This window comes from Pleurodeles waltl, chromosome 3_2 (assembly GCF_031143425.1).
Source record: "Pleurodeles waltl isolate 20211129_DDA chromosome 3_2, aPleWal1.hap1.20221129, whole genome shotgun sequence".
Lineage (NCBI taxonomy): Eukaryota > Metazoa > Chordata > Amphibia > Caudata > Salamandridae > Pleurodeles > Pleurodeles waltl.
This window is the reverse complement of record NC_090441.1, coordinates 82318777-82330572: the sequence shown is the minus strand read 5'-3', so window position 1 is coordinate 82330572 and position 11796 is coordinate 82318777. Positions and strand designations below refer to the sequence as shown.

The window sequence follows — 11796 nt, the reverse complement described above, 5'->3', positions numbered from 1 at the left end:
CACATGTAATCGCTGGCTACAAGGACCTCTATTTGATAAAAAACTGTAATTGTTTTTTTTCTTAGACTCTCATGCTGCACCCACCTGCTCGAAACTGACATACATACTCTTCGATTATGTCTGCGCTATTGAAAAGCCCGAGTAAATAAAAAATTTAACCAGATTTTGGAGCCCAAAGTAAACCTTTATTTCAAAAGTGTGGTAAGGAGACCTGAACAACTGTTGATGCACCAGGGCATCTAACGGGGCAACGCGGTTGCAACAGCACGTGTTACACTTTGAGTAGAATGTCATAGGTGTTTATTATAAGGAGGGGCTTAGGGTGGTCGGTGCTCACCAATAACAAAGCCTTTTGCTTCATGAAATGGTTCAGTTCACCAGGAGGTCTGAGTCTGAGGCTGAACTGGCAAACTGGCCCAGCCATCATTGCCTCAGTCCTACAACCCGCACCTCTGTACCTCCCCAAATTGCTTACATAAAGATGAACAGTAGACCCCTGACTTTGTAGAAAGTTTTCATTAAAGTATGAGAGTAAAAACGATAAAGGATTTTTTGTTCAATAAGGTACACGTCTCAGCTCATGTCATGGGGTTCAAATGCCCGAGTAGAAAAATAAAAGCTAATGAACTTAAGGGTATTTACTGTTTCCTATTCCATAAATGTTTACTAGCCCTTAACACATTAGGATCCCTAGCTCCTTATTGGTTACTTGTGTTCATAGATGAGGGACAGCACACGAAAATGTGTTTTGACAAACATCCAACTGTTGGAAGACATCGGTAAAAATTGAATATTTAAATCAAAGTTATCACAACATAGGCCTATGTTGCCATTGCTGTGCAATATGGGACACAATTTATCCATCCCTTGTCTATAGTAGGGGCAAGGAAACAGCCTATTGTTTGAACATACCACATGATGTTGGAATAATGAAGTCTTCAGTCTACATCTCCTTTTTGGGTGATGTGCAATGAGTGCTGCAGCCTCCATTCAGCTTACGCTGTGAAGTGTTCTATGGTATCCTACGTGTTCTATTAATCTAGAAATTATAGAAATGTGCACTACTGAAACATTTATATCTTTACATTACCAAACACATCATCTCGGCATTTTGATTCTTCTATTTGTTCACTAAGATAAGCAGATCTTCTGTTTTCACTCACTCTCATGTATCGTCCAATCTAGAATCTCGGAGTTTCCTCCTACCATCTGGACCGGATGGTCCTCTCATCGCTGATGCTTAACCCCAATATAATAGAAATTGTTTACTTCCAAGTGCCATCCACCCACAGCGTCTCTTAGATGCTTCCATCTACTCTCCTCCAGATACCTTGGACTCCCTGTTTCTGCCAGAAACTTTTGAGTCCAATGCAGTGCCAACATCTTTGTGCAAATATACATCTCCACTATCACCACTATCACAGTGGATAGGTTCCAACTACTCAAAATTAAAACAGTCTGCCTAAACGTTCTCTTCTCCATGGCCAACCACTTATTCTTTAGACTCTCTGGATAACTATAATAGTCTACGAACTCCGGCCTTCTAGTCTGATCCATTCTTCATCACCAAAATAATGCACAACCTGCTCTGACACTTACCTACCTCTTCTTACCCACAGCTACTAGACTGGCTCATTCTGAAACACAGAGTTCATTACAAATAACTCACATCTGTGACCCAAGGTATTCACATCACTGCATCAGGCTGCCTATTTGGGGTAATTGCATGACATCATGGTCCTAGATCAGTATGATGAACCAACCTTCACTGGCTAGCAGTACTTAGACCTTGATGCGACACTTTGCATTGCAGATCTTCATAATGCCTACGCTCATTTAACTTTGGCCACCATTCCCAGAAAACTGTAATCCATGTATATATCAAAAAGCACGTGCCTAGTCTATTTCGAGTCTGAATTTCGAGTGATGTATCCATTCAATGGCTCCCCCTACTCAACTCGCTGCGTCGTCCACTGTTTCTACATGTAAGCGCCAAAGCTACATATGACCTTTTGTACCTACTTGCAGTTATGTGTGGCACTGTTTGCAGGACTTCCACCTCTAAATACATGCAGACCAATGCAAACACAAGCATAGCCCATGGGTGCTGGAGCAGGAGAAGAATACTGGTTCCCTCGCTGTACTAGCGACTGATACTCGTGCTACCTAACTGTGTAGCCAATGAGTGCACTGCCTTTGTATGCTTGGTTCTGCAGTGGTAGCTTGGAAGAGCAGCATATTTCTGCAACTCGGGTACAGTATGACAAAGAAACCACACAAGATAAATATCAATATTTAGACAGTGTTGTTCCTCCTAGCCGGAGATGTCTCAATGACTTGAACATTTGCAGCAGGAACAAAGTCATGATTGGCCACTAGTGTTGCTGACTCAGCCTTCCATCCTCCCGGAAGTTAGTAAACTGAGTATCATAAACTGGGTGACAGAAAAAGCTGTTATTTACATCACTTAAACATAGTAAAAGACAGTTTTAAATCACTACTTAAAACGAGCTATTATTATTGGAATAAAGGAATATGCCATGTACTTATCCCTGCAGAAGGGCAGTTAATATTAGGAAGAACAAAATAATCTCCAAGGTCCTATGTCCTTCAGGAGGTGACATCTGACCTACAATGTATGGAAGAGGTTAGAGGTAAGTCATCACTAAGGGACTAATTTAGAGTTTGGCTGAGAGGGTACTCCATCGCAGGGGTGAAGCAATACCCGCTCCACCAAACTGGAGGTCCGCCTGTCTAATTTACAGTTGGGCGGACATTAAGTATGTCAGCGATGGACCCTACTTCAACTCCACCCCTAAGAGAACCGTCCAACAGCCCGATGGAGTTACTGCTGTCGGAGATTTGGCCATTCCACCGGATGCCTGATTTAGAATGGGCAGTCAAACAGCCACTTCTTGTCGACCCTTACTTCCGTAAAAAAAATCTGGAAGTAAGGGAGAGCAAAAACCTTTAAATTACCCCAACACTATAGAGAAAACTCCCATGGTGGGGAGGATAATTAGTTTGTTTTTTCGAAAACCAAAATCCCGTTCTGGGTTCCTTTTCTGAAGAAACAAAAACAAGTTAAAAGATTACCAGGCAGCCGTCATCTTTGAAGGAGCTATTTAGCAAACTTTTAACTCGTTGACGTAAACCTCCGCAGCCGCAGAACCTGCCAATGACTAGAGTTGTCCACGGGGTTAGTGCACATCTCTAAATTCGGAGAATTCGGCAGGGGTACAGAAAAATGTACTCTGTTGCCCTGACAGAGAGAGCAATCCGTACCCCGGCCTATAAACCAGGCCCTAAGTTAATTGGTCATTCAGTGAGATTTAAAGCAATTGTATCTCTATACGGGGGTGGGGGGGGGGGGGGGGCGAGGGATGAGACGTTGGATGGATACGAACATGTTTGCCAACAGAAATATAAGAAAGATGCTCGCGGCACTTTCGGTTCGAATTCATGGAACAGGCGCATCCTCCGAGCCCACGATGAACTCGTTGACCGGCGCTGTGTTTTGGGGGAAGTTTGGTGCGTCAGCAGCGCCATCGTATTGTTTTACTGCCATGAGGTCAGACAATGACTAAAGGTGTCGGTAAATGTCTGCGAGTGTCACCTGTCATCAACAAGGCCTGGCCCTGGGACAGAAACCCAAACAGAGAGTGGGCCTGGGAGGCCGGGCGCCCGTTGCATCAGCATCCTGTGCGCTGTTTGCTCTCTGCTTGGCGTCTCCAGCGGCCACCGTGGCCCTTCCTTATATGGAGTTCCTGAGAGCGCACCTGCCGTCGCCTCCCGCCCTGCACCTCAGGTATCCGCGCCGCCCCGCGGCAGCATCCCCCTCCCACCTGCCCTCAGGTGAAACTATGCAAATTGCACTCGTCTCGTTCGCGGTGCCCGCAGCTACCAGCAGAACCTGTTCAGGTAAGCAAATTCCGCTCATTTCGCACACTGTCCTGGGGGAGATAAAACGGCAAGTGTGGCGTGACTAAGGCAACCCACTGATAAACATCTCCAGCGCAGGAACCTCTGCTCGCGCCAGCGGTTCAGGAAACATGCATCTGTAATCTACCAACTCTTACCGCACCAAGTAAAGACAGTCTGCCCTCCAAGCCTCCGTTAGTTTCACGGTGTTCTTGCCAAAAACCTGGAGAGCCACCAGTAACCCCTTGTGAAATATTTTATGTAGAGCTATACGGCTCTATTTTAGGGCAGGCGTGATTGGTTCTGTGGTGTTACAGAACGTGCAGAGATATGATGACGATGTTGTGGTATTTCTGTTTTACAAAGATATACAAAACACTGGTGTAAGTGAGTGGTTGTGGTGTCTCAGTGCCAGCGATGGTTTATTGCCGATGTTGTGTTATTTTTGTTTGTTACAGATAGATGTTTTGTGAGAAGGGTTGGTTTTAGTGCCCCAGTGCCCGCAGTTGACGGTGTTTTTTTGTTCATGTTTAGTAGAGAAATAAAAAGTATTGGTGTAAGTGATTGGCTGTCGTCTCAGTGCCATCATGGTTTACTGCCTATGTCCTGTTGGTTTTGATTGTTAGGTATAGGTAATGTTTGGTGAGAAGGTTTGGTCTTTGGTCTTGGTGCCCCAGTGGCAGTTATTGATTGCTATGTTATGTTGTTTATGTTTAGTAGGGAACTAACAAGTATTGGTTGTGGTGTCTCAGGGCCAACATGGTTTACTGCCTATGTTGTGCTGTTTTTTTGTTACATATAGATAATGTTTTGATGAGATCCATTGGTCTCAGTGTTCCAGTGCCAGCGACTGAATGCCTACAATGATTACTTTGTTGTTTCAGTTTGTGGGACTAGGTGCAAGTTTTGATGTGCATGATTGTTTATAGTGTCCCAGTGACAGCAGTGGTTTGTTGCTGATGTGTTACTTTTTTGTTTCTTATGGCTAAATAATGTTTTGCTGACAGTAGTTGGTCCTGGTGTCCTAGTGCCAGTGGTTGATTGCTGATGATGTTCTTTTGTTTTTGTTTAGTAGGGAAATAAAATAATTGGTGTATGATTGGTTATGGTGTCCCAGTGACAACAAAGGTTTACTGCCAGTACTGTGTGATTTTGTTTGTTTCTTACGGGTAGATGATGTTCGGTGACAGTTATTTGCTTGGTGTGCTAGTGCCAGCGGTTGACTGCCGACGATCTTCTGATACTTATGTTTATTAGGGAAAGAAAACCTATTAGTGTAAGAGATTGGTTATTGTGTCCCAGTGCCAGTATGGTTTACCACCAATTTTGTGTTGGTTTTGTTTCTTATGGATAGATAATATTTTGGTGAGAAGGGTTGGCCTTGGTCTCCCGGTGACAGTGGTTGATTGCTGACAATGTTCTGTTCTTTTTTAGTAAGGAAAGTAAAAAAAATAATGTAAATGATGTATTATGGTGTTCCATTGCCAGCAATGGTTTGCTGCCATTGTTGTATTATTTGTTGTGGCACAGCTAGATAATGTTTTGTTGAAAGTGATTGGTCTTGGTGTCCCGGCGCTAGCGGGTGAATCCTTGCAATGATTATTTCATTATTTCTGTTTTTTAGGGCTAGATACAAGCTCTAGTGTGTCTGATTGTTTATGGTGTACCACTGACAGTGATGGTTTGCTGCCGATGTTGTGTTATTTTTGTTTGGTACGGCTAACATTTTAGTGGCCGTGATTGCTTATGGTCTCCAAGTACCAGCTGTGGTTTACTTTTGTTTGAAGGAAATAGAAACATTTGGTGTATTCCGGAAATGGTAATGGTTTATTGATCATGTTCTGTTGTTTCTGATTTATTGAGACTGAAATTGTTCAGTTGTGGATGGTTGGTCACGCTGTTCCAGTGCCACTGATGGTTTGCTGACAATGTTATGTTCTGTTATTTTTGGACTAACAGGGGCAGGTGTATTTTGTAGTGAGTGTTCCAGCACTAATAGTTGTTTGCTGACAATGCTGTTATTAATGATTAGATGTGTGTTGGTGCTTCTAGCTGGTGATGGGGCCGACCCCGTAGCAGTAATGGTTTTATGAAGAATTTCTATTATTCACGGCTGATGGTTATCGTTGAACTTTGGTGTTAGTGACTGGTGATGGGTCCTGGTGCCAGTGATGGTTTGTTGGCAATGTCATGTTGGTTATTGCTGATGCTGACAGTCAACGTTCTGATGTCAGTGAAATAGTCCTGTTTTTATATGATTGAAGTCTGCAGTCTACATTTGCTGCTAATAATTTGAGGAGCCCTAGTGGGAGGCTTTGGGTGACAGTGCTACATTGTCAGTTATAGTTTGGGGGCTATTGGAATACTATTGTAACCAGTTCAGCTGTCTCAAAACTACTGGCTGTAAGACCTGCATGTACATAAAAAGGGGGCTACCCTGTGTTGCAGAGGAAGCAGGGTTATCAAAATAAAGGTAGCCCTTAAGGAAACATTTTAACAGTAGTTGGTAATTCAGTGGCTAGAAAGCAATAGTGCCTGGTCTCAACATCCACAAACACGAATATCACCCTACAATAGGACTACAATGCAAAGACATGAAATGTATATGTATTCAGTAGAGTAAACTGCAAAGCGATTGTGTGCTACAAAGGTGATACAAGCAGGTGGGTGAACCAGCAATGATGTGGAACATCAGTATGTGCTAGACAATTGTTTGATTGCTACAAATTATACCATCTAACAAAGAAAGCACAAAGTTCATTTATGTTATGATATCTATGTTCCGCAAAGGATTTTGTATCAAAAACCGTCCACTTGTTATATCACTTGAGGTTTCAACCCCTGGTGTAATAAATATGTGATGTCTTCATCAGGACAAGTGCAAGAGACTGACGTCATTCTTGTAGAACCCATATTAGAACAATCAGATTACAATAGGAGAGAATAGCAATTTCAAATCTGTCAGAGAATATATTGGCAAGATTCAAAATGGTGTTCAAAATAGATCGCTTAATCGTTGTCAAATTTAAATGTCACACAGCTCACACGTTATGTAATGCATACAGCATCACATTTTAGACATAAATGTCTGCAAAAGCAGCCAAAGTAACCAGCAGCAGAGATATAGTCTCGGCCACAATAAAGCTGAACGGTCTCTAACATGATGGATAGTCCTGCAGGCTAAATCCAAAGCGTGTGGGTTTGTGTTCCTGCGGGTAGTTCTGCTGCTGTTCGTTAGGTTTCACCATATTCTTTCAAGTATGGGATTGTTTTTCTTTTGTGATGGCAGGTGGGAGGAGCTCACGTTAAAATAGGGACTCTCCAGAATAACATTTGTTTGATATCTCCCCTCTTCGCCCTATTTTAGGATCCCGTGTTTGCCACTGGGTTACTTTGCAGGACTTCCTCACAAGCTGCCACACATTTAACCACAGAAATGTCGAATTTCACTAACTTTCTCTTAGCAGATATGGGTGCAGTGGAACACTAGCCTTTCTCCCAAGGGGCTTTATAGCGGTTTAAGAAGCGCTCAACGCCGCAGTAAGTCACTGTTGGGACCCTCCAGCAGCTACGGAGCAGGTCTTTCAGTCTGTGAGCTTGGGCAGTGACGCAGGTGGGAGAGGGTAGTGGGTCAAATGTTCGTAAGTGTTTTTCCTCTGACGAATGCCAAACAGTTCCTCTTTGTACTGTCCACCTGCCTTATGTCTTGCATTTCACATGATGGCCTGCTCGCCCCAAATGTAGTCCTGTATTTTATTTTTAAAACTTGGCTTTCCTTTCAGCAGTTCAGCTCTGTACACTGCACTCACGCGCTCACCAGCGCCCTCTGCACAGCACAGACCCAGGGAGAGAGCGGGTCTCCCAAGAGGCGACTTTAAAGCCCCCCCGTGTACCATCGGTTCACTCACTACCCTCTATTAACAGCCGAGGGGGCAGCAGCGCAGGAAGGCCGCAGCGCGGTAGCCCCCACCAGACCCCTTGGACTGCGATTGGAGTCGGGCCCTAGAGGTGGCACACAACACGCTGATTCAAAAGCCCGCCGACTGAGGCCCACCCCCATAAGAGAGCCTTCTTAGTTTCACCCTCCTGGCCTCCGTATAGAAGCGGAATGTGCTCGTAGCAGGGGCGGGGGCGTTTGTGTGTCGGGGCGGGATTAATCCGAATCCTTCGATTGGGCATTGCCAATATGCCATCTAGCAGAGATGCTACCACACATGAGAGCGTGATGTACCAGGGGCGTAACGCACGCGCCATCCAGGGGGCACCCAACCCTTCAAGGGCGACCCCTCTTTAGCCAATGAACAACTGTAAGATGCTGGAAAAACTCATGGGGTCCCCTTCTCTGCCTGCAAAGCGCCGCGGTACCATGTCATTTTGTGTTTCGCCGCCACTCCTTGCATGTAAGTGTTGGAGTACCCTATGCCCCTGGCGCCTTGTGCCCGGTCAGAGCTGCTCCCCAGAAAGCAACGGAAAGGCCTAACATGGCTTCCTTTTAGCTGCGGAAGGACCCGACTTCCAAACACTTAAAAAGCAGATCCATCACCCTCTAAGTTCATGCTGACAAGGGCGCTGAGGCCCAGTGCACGCCACTTCTATCCCAGTTGATCTCTCGTTATTCCTACTCCCTCTCATGCCTTTACTGTTCCGCGCAGCGCTTTGAGGCTGCCTAAGTATGCAGTAAACGCTATAAACAGACCAGCACGACAGGGCGTTCTGTTCCTTCGCTTCTGTAACACCACCCACCCGTCCCTTCCCTCCACAGCCCCCTTATTACTTCTCAGTCACCCCCTTGCCTCTCCTGCTCCTCGCAGCACTTTGAGCGACATACAAACTCCCACCACGGCATTAGGGTGAAACAATTTCCAACAAACAAAACCAGATTCGGAGTTTGAGTGACACAGATTAACGATCAGGAGTGAGCAGGCGCCCGAACCGGCCATAAAACTCCGAGCACACCCGGGACTCAAACATAGGCTGGGCGCTGTGTCAAACCTCCTCTGATAAGAAGCAATGAAACGTGAAGGAACCTCCACCCCAGTGCCTTATCTGGACTCGTTCACTCCCCCACCCCAAATCCCTCTTAAATGGCCCTGATGTCAGTGGGCCTACCATAAATGTTTTCTAAGTATCCTTGGTTTTCAGATGCAGTATCTAGCCATCTGCTGTACACATTTACAACTTAAAAGTTTGAAGAAGGTGGATGACCTCGTGCGCCTTCTTCCTGTTGCCATGCACAGCATTTCTTATCCAGCTGCTCTTGTTGATCACAATAAATAAATAAAAGTCTATTGAGAGTATAAAATGTAAGGCATGTTTCGGTGGATGTAGGCACTGGCCAAGAGCAGTATTTAAGTCTCAAACATGGGGGTGCAGGTTTTTCCACAACACTAAATGAGGACGCTGTTGGTAAAGGGGTTCCTCGTGCCTGTAATTAAGTTTTCTAATGTGCAGCTTATATTAAGTTTCCAAGCCCAGCAGGGCCAACTCAGCCTTTTATTGTTCAGAAGACAAGAACATGTGGCACAGGGTCACCAGATTACACCTGATGTGCCCATGACAAAACGTTGCAAGCAGTGAATGGATCTAATTAATACTGGTAAGTTTAGCTCAGGGGTCTCTGGCCTTTTCATTAATAAGAGCTACACAGGTTTAATGAAAATCACGCCGAGCTACTAATATTATTTGTGTTGTACACATCACACAAAATTGCATTAGTGGCCTCCACACACAGGATTACCTGCCATGATCACTTCAGTGCAGGATTGCCACAGTAATGTAAAAAGGCTTTGTGAATGTGGAATGCATCTTTAAAGGAAACACATAAAAGCCACAGCTGCAATGCCTCGGTACTAAGATAATAATACCAAGGTAATAATATTAGTAATACGTCTCCCAGTGCTACATGATTTATCATTCAAATATCAGCTTTAAAAATCTTTTGGAAGTTATAGGCTCTGCAAATACACACGTTTGATACACACTTTTCAGTTTTGGTATACATATATTAATTTAACCAAGCAAAATCTTCTAATTTAGTAGGCTGGTTTGCAGTGCTGTAATGGAACTTGAGGGGGCTCCTCTGCAAAGTACTTTGAGGAGACCCCCCCCCCCCTGGACCCAGTCAGGGGCCTGCTGCCTGTGCACGGTGTGCTGTGCTGATGGGGCCCCCTGGGGTTTGGGGGTCCCCTTCACTGCAGGGGCTGCAAGGCCCTTTGTAACTCCACTGCTGGTCTGCACCCACGAGAGCTACTTACAGGTAGCTGGAGACCTACCAATAGCCCAAGAGCTACTCATTGGAGAAGCCTGATCTAGTGTAAGTATGTATTTATGTATTTGGAGTTAAGAACTGCAAATATATACTTACCGTGTGATGTAAAGAATGCAATATTTTTGTAGGTCGATATTGTCAACCTCAGTATAGAGACATGCAATCAAACATGGGGCCAAAGAGTTTGGCAACATTATCATCTATTATTTGAATGTCTAGAAACTACTTTGGGCCTCATTTAGACCGTGGCGGATGGACATCCGGTCTGCAATGGGTGTGGAGGTCATGAACTATGGAACCCTGGCAGAGGACCATCCGCCGTCTTTAGAGATCCCCATCTGCATGGCGGTGATCTATGTTGTGAAAAGAGCTGCCCCCACAACAGTTCCCTTCACAGCATGAAATGCTTTGCAGAGTGGGTGGCCCCTTTAAAGCACCTGCTCTGCAAACATTTTTGTTCAGAGTAAACAAATTTCAGAAGGGGGCCGCTGGGTTAGGGGCTACTGCCAATGGAGAAAGTGAAGACTTCACCAGTGGTAACCCATTGGTTCCCCTCCTCTAAACAAAGTGGGAAATAGCAGATTTGGCAGGGTGAAAAGACAGGCCCTTTATGCCAACCCCTAAATAACACCCTTAGGGCCTGATTTAAGGTTTGGTAGACAGAGTATAGGCAGACAGGGTTGCAGGCCAAATTGAGCGATGTCTGTGGTCCCTGCAGACATCTCTTTACATTGGCAGGAACCACCACCATGGCGGCTCCTGTCTATAACGGAAAGGTTGGGCAGACAGCTCTGTCAAACTTGATGGCCAGTCATTAAATTTTCCCAAAGGTTTACATTTTTCATAAAACAAATTCCCAAAGCATTTTGTTTTTGAAAAATGTAAAACGAATGTCCTTTACATCATGGGAGTTTTTCCCCATTGTGTGGGGGTAATTTTTTTTATTCTGGTGGTGAGAAATTGGGTGGACGTCTGATGGCTTACTTCAAATGGCCTATACTCTATCAGACTTTTGGAGGAGTATGTAAGTGACGGAGCAGGAGTATTCTCTGTCGTGACATACTGTTGGTCCACCCAGCCGCAACTCTGGTGGACAGACCCCATCAGGGGTTGACAGGGGGGTGGTTCCCCTTTGCTGTTGCCACAAAGTACAGTGTTCACAAAACTCTAAATCTGTCCCTTAGTCTGTTTTGTATAAATTGCTTTTAATATGGTCCACTATCCAGGAGTTGTCTTGGGCACAGAGAAATTTATTATCCACCGGTGTGCTGGCATACCAGGAACTGCAAAGGTTTTTGTAGGCCAACCCACTGTTTCCCCATTAAAAAAAACAGAAGACAGTTTATACTTGTGTACAGAGACAGTTCAGACATGTGACCTGTGGAACAGGTATTTTTGGGAAGCTAGCAGAGCTCCAGGATGACTGTGCAAGTTCTCCAATGCCAGATCTGACAATCCACCCTGTATATCTCATTTTGTCTGAAGAACACTCCCTGCAAACATCTTAGATAGACATTATCGATGGAAGAGCCAGAGTCCACATATTACAGGCGAGCAAGTATTGGAAGTCCCAGGCTCACCACGGCTACTTAGAGGAATGGGTCTTG

At 44.9% G+C, this 11796-nt stretch overlaps 1 protein-coding gene across 1 annotated transcript in view; it reads left to right on the top strand.

Moving 5' to 3' along the window:
- Positions 1–3852: 3852 nt before the first annotated feature.
- Positions 3853–11796, top strand: part of LOC138286501 (claudin-4-like) — a 250407-nt gene continuing 242463 nt past the window's right edge. Inside the window, exon 1 of the mRNA XM_069226838.1 lies at positions 3853–3921. The gene's annotated coding sequence lies outside the window, so the exon portion shown is untranslated. The remainder of the gene's footprint in view (positions 3922–11796) is intronic.